This window comes from Telopea speciosissima, chromosome 1, assembly GCF_018873765.1.
Source record: "Telopea speciosissima isolate NSW1024214 ecotype Mountain lineage chromosome 1, Tspe_v1, whole genome shotgun sequence".
NCBI classification, from domain to species: domain Eukaryota; kingdom Viridiplantae; phylum Streptophyta; class Magnoliopsida; order Proteales; family Proteaceae; genus Telopea; species Telopea speciosissima.
Window position 1 is genome coordinate 63430368 of NC_057916.1, and position 6000 is coordinate 63436367.

A 6000-nucleotide genomic window follows, 5' to 3' on the forward strand; every position below is an offset into this window, starting at 1 on the left:
CTCTCTCTCTCTCTCTCTCTCTCTCACACACACACACACACACACATTTCCTCCTATGGTAATGATCTGATCAACAGAAGTGGAGCCTGGAAGAGGCAACTACTTCAATATTTTCAATTTGCAAAGTTGTTACATGCCTATTTTTAGCCTGGTAGATCTATCCTCTTGGAAGCCTAATCATAGTATTATGAATTTGCTAACAACATTTTCCCAAAGGAATTTCTTTGGACAACTATGGCTATAAATGAACTAAATATTATTTGGGTCTGACCTGTTTATCCTGGATACAGGTTCACTAATATCGTATCTGATTAACATTTAACCTGTTTGTAGCATATATATTGGATTAATAATTTGATCTGATAACGGTAAAAATACATATGATCCGTTTTAATTTACTGCATCTTATACATGTATTTGTGAAGAAATATTTTAAATGAAGGATAAATAAGTAAAAACTTTTGTAAAAAAATAGGAGGTAAAAGAGGGGATTAAAACATAGGCAATTTTGAATGCACATCTGATTACCAGATTTTTATCCAAATATATAAATATTATTCAGATCCAGCCATTATCTATTTATCTAGTAGGAAATTCTAAGACTGTTATTTCTGGCATATGACCATATTTGTTAGAATTGTGATTTTTTGGACTTAACCATATCATTATTTAATCATGAGTTGATACCAATCTAATCCAATATTGTCATTGTTAGATAGTGATTTGGACATTGAAAAAGATCTCACTATGCCGGAGTGGGAATTCCTTCCCATGCCTTTATATAATGAGCCCATAAGGCCTATACTAATACATCCTCTCCTCATACAATTTGTAGCCCTCTTTCCTTAAAGGGTCTGTCTTCCATCCTCTCATTGGTGCAGTTTCTCACTCTGGTAGAAACTTGTTTTAATATACTTTTTAAAATTTTAAAATTCTATTTGAAGACCAACGATGAATAGAAACTAGTGGGGGGAAAAGCAAAAAAAAAAGGAAAAACAGATGCATGGTATAGCAATTTTAATTTTTTGTTAAAGAACCAATTTATTCAGAAATGCGAGATAAACTCCTGAGATCTGGCTAAAAATGCTCAGATAAATAGGGATCGGAAATAGGCCATGATGTCCTTCTCGTGACGGACAAAGCCCTCCTTGCAAGAGCATCTGCTACAGCATTAGCAACTCTTGGAATAAACTGAAAATTACATGACTCAAAGTAACTAGCCAGGTATCTAATGTCAGATACGATAGAACAGAGAATGAAACTAGAATTGATGGATTCAGACTGGAGACACGATATCAACTCCTAATTATCACTGGCCTTGAGGAGATTAAATCAGCTTTTGTTTCTCATTTCCCTAGGTATTTTAACCCTGTTGCTCTTACTCAAGTTAGCCCAATTCCGGAAGAGTTATCTTTCAAGAGGGTACCCCTTGACCTTCATCGAATTCTTTTCTCTATCCCATCTGATATGAAGGAAAATTATCTGCTCCATTTCCTAGCCGGTCCATTTCCCCCAATCCCTCTAATAGGGGGTAGGGGGGGTGGACCCCACCCAGGCAGGGGGTAGGGTGGTCATTTCCACCCCCTATTAGAGGAACTTGGGGAACTGGAGCAGATCATGATCCTCTGACGAGAAGATCATGGGTGCAATCAAATCTCATAAAACCCAAAAATCCCCAAGCCATGACGGTTTCAGCTACGGTTTTTTCATTACTGCTTGAGACATTATAAAGGATGATCTTATCCGTGCAATCTGTATTTTTTTCCAACCATCAAAGATAAAAAGCATTAATCAAACTTTCATTTGTCTGATTCCTAAGATTGAAGGGGCTGATTTTGTCTCATTTTTTCGTCCTGTTTCTATTGCCATTTGCCAACCTTATTTATGAGTTTATAGCAAAAAATATTGCTAATAGTTATTTGCTAGATCTCTTAACATGTGTAAAAGGTTATCATCACTACACCACTTAAAACTACTCTTAGTAAATTTATTTGCTAAATCCACTAAATCAAGAAAAGTATTAACTAAGTTCCATGAAATTTTCACATTGTCAGAAGGATTGGGAAAGTTGTTAAGATCTCTACAGCTGCTCCAAATTTTTTTTAATTTGATCTTTGCTTTTCCAGCATATTTCCATCCCAGCACAATTCCAACTAGTTCTGCTTTCATCTTGTCTGTTGTAGTATGGTAACCTGCAGATGTTAGAACAGCTTGTCCAACTATCAAAATGCAAAAAGCCCAACCTGTTAATCTTAGGTGCTGGTCAAATATGCCTGCTCAGATTAAAACAAGGCAGTAAAGTTCATGGTTAAAAACATATGGAATCAAACTGTGTTGAGATTTAATTAAAGGGGAAGCAATTGTAGTAGGTACTAGGGTTGGGGACTGAATGCAAAAAGCCCAACCGATTAATCTTAGGTGCGAGCCAAATATGCCTGCGCAGATTAAAACAGGGCAGTAAAGTTCATGGTCAGAGACATATGGAATCAAATTGTGTTAAGATTTAATTAAAGGGGAAGCAGTTGTAGTAGGTACTAGGGTTGGGGGTGAATGTTCAAATCGAATAACCACTTATGTATAGACCACATTATCAAATAAGGATCAGCATTCGCTAATCCTTGTACCACCTTGTTCCTTACATGCAATATGTAATAACTAGTAAAAATAAAAACAAACAAAAAAAGGAATAAGAAGATTGTTTATCCAAGACTCTGCAATAAAATACAGAGACACACAGTCGTGCCAGTGAAGGGCTGGAGAGAAGCTCTGTTTTCAATCCAAGAGGACATGTTGCCCAGATATGCTTAGTCCAATCACATGATAGAAAAAGATGCCAAATGGATTTATCACAAGAACAACATAAAGCACATGTACGCTCGATCGCCATCCATTTCGAAAGAGCTGCTTTGACAGACAATCCTACATGTAAGATACGCCAAAAGAACATTTTGAGTGAATGGGACCAAATTGAGTATTTGTAGAAATGAACTTTGCAGCTTGCTGAGTGGAAAACATCCCATTATTAGACAGGAAGCATCTTCAATGGTCATCAGTTTTTGTAATATGGATCTTTAGAATCTAATCAATAACCACCAAAGGAAAGATGTTAATGAGTAAATCAAAATTCCAAGTATTGCCAGAAATTAGATCCTTAAACTTTTGGATGGTATGAGGAGAAGTAAAGTCGGGTGGGATTGAGCAACCTGAGATTGATGGAATCCAAGGATCAAACCAGCAGTTGATTTAATTGGTCATTGATGGGTTGGTTAGTCACAATCAAGTGGCTTTATTCTTGGTCGAAATATTATTGGTATTACTAGGGGCTTTAAGAGGCAAAATCATTCTGCACATGTTCTTCTAAAACTTAATATCCATAAAGCTTTTGATTCTCTCATATTGGATTATATTAGTCATCTCCTTTCCAGAATGGACTTCCCTTCTAATTTCATTCATTGGATCCATTGTTGTATTTCTAGTATTCATTTCTTAGTCCTTGCTAATGGTTCTCCTGGTCAGAATAGTTTTTTGCTGGAGTTTTTGATGACTTTAAAGCTCAGCAACTTAAAAACATTTTGGGTATTTTAGAAAGTCATTTTCCTATCATTTATTTAGTTCTTCCTTTGATCTGTTTGAAGCTTTTTGTCCATCATTGTTTTCTTATTTAGATAGGCTTTGGAAGAGATTACAATTATGGACATGTAAGATTCTTACATATGCTGGTCATCTTGAACTCATTAGATTAGTTATGTAGAATTCATATATCTAGTGGTCTGGGGAGATTTCCAGCTTCCATTATTTCCAAATTGAATCAATTATGTCTTCCTTCCTTTGGAAAGTCTAGGATAGCTCTAATTCCCTTCATTCTATTAATTGGAAAAAAGTTTGCATTCCAAAGGATGAAGGTGGATTGGGTTTTCGTCGAGTCAAGAGATCTAATATTGTGGGTATCATTAAACTTATCTAGAAATTTGTGTCCAGAAAGGATAACTATTGGATTACATGGGTATATTCAAGATACTTTAAATCAGACTCCATTTGGATTGCCACTTGCCCTTCAAATGTATCTTGGGCTTGGCGAAAAATTTTTAATATAGACACCTTGTAAGGGATGCAATTCGTTCAAGCATTGATGATGGTTGTGATACATATTTGTGGCTTGACAATTGGCATCCCAATGGTGTGCTCATTTTCAGATATGGTGATCGTATCAGATATGATATTAGCTCTGACAGAATGGCTAAGGTCTTCCATTATCAGAGATGGTATTTGGTGTCCTGAGCCTAATAACTCCAACAATCTATTTGAGGTCTGGTCTAGTTTCTCGAATTCTCTCAGGAGGCCTAGGGGTAGTGGTGATTTAGTTCTATGGATTCCAAATTCTCTTCTACCTCTACTCGGAATCTGATTAGAACTAGATCTGAAAGAGTTCCTTGACATAAGATTGTCTGGTTTAGTTCCAATATTCCACGGCATAGTTTTACTATGTTGCGTACTTTGACCTTATCTCTCCTTACCCAAGAGTTCATTTTCAAGAGAAATCTGTCTATCTCAAACTGTTGTCTCAGTTGGAACTCATCTGAAAATGTGAATCACCTCTTCTTTTCTTGCTCTTTCTCTAGTTTTGTTTGGCAAGGTGTCCTTAGAAAGTGTTTGCCTCATCATAAAACCATCTTTCCCTTTCAGAGAAAATGAAGGTGGATCTTAAAAAACTTTAAAAGGTAAGTCTAATTGTGATTATGTTGGTAAACTTGCCTTTAGTGTTATACAAGTACAACAACAACAACAACTCAGCCTTATCCTAACTAAATGGATTCGGCTACATAAATCCTTTCAAAGATGAAATAATAAAAAGTAAAGGAAAAGGGCACTACGACGACATCAACAACGCAGCAAAACCTACATAAATGGGGTTGGCTACATGAATTACAATCTTTGGTGTTGTGATTCATTATATTTGGTGGGAATGGAATAAAATAAGATGGACTTCCTCGACTCACACGATTGAGCAAATCTGGGAAGCCATCAATTTTGAGATCAGAAATAGACTTCTCCCGATTCAATCTGCTAATCCAGACACTTTAAGAAATAGGCTTCTTGCCTCATCTTGGGACCTACCTCTTATTTCTCCCCATCACCGTGATTCTTGATATATCATCATTTTAGTTGTTTCTCTCCCTCTCCTGGTTTTGATGTAAACTCCTTCCGATTTTGTTTCTTCCCCCCTCCGATTTTTGGTCGGCCACACTACAAACCCATTTCCAAACCTAATGTAGCAGTTATCTCTGATGCAATAGGTATATAAAGCAAATGCAACAGTGAGTACAACGATACAATACCGGAATTCCCATCGGCCACACTGTATCCCGTTTCCTAGTTCTAAATGAACATGAGCTACTTTAACCACATGGCGATCACGGGCCCGACATTCCCCTCGGCTCCTAGATCCCATCTCACATATCCATTTCCAACATTCACATTCCATTCACAACAATTCAAGTATATACATAGAATCCTAACATCTAGCATAAATCATTCAAGGTGAGTATTAATAATTATAACAATATACAACCCTAGTCTAGCATTCATATAAGTATTTAAATCCCTAGACCAGCATACATAGTGAAGCACAATTATGTTTGTTACAACTGTGCCCAAACCCGTACTAACAATAGCGGCAGTCATATGACACTTCTTAAAAATGACAAAAATACAAAGGTAAAAGTCCAATATACATGATATGTACTTTTTTTTTTTTTTTTTTGAATAGGAAATATATTAAGGGGAAAAACAAAGAACAACAAAATTCAAAAAGACTATCTAAGGGAGGGATCCAAACAAAGTGTTGGAACCGCTTCCTCTAAAAGGCTGACCTTGTAGGAAAAAGAGGTAACAATATGTATATCAAACAGGAGCTCTAACACGGCGGACTATCCAAAGGGGGACATGGGTGGATAAATAATTTAACACCTGTCCGCTCCCAGGGGGACTCGATACCGTGAC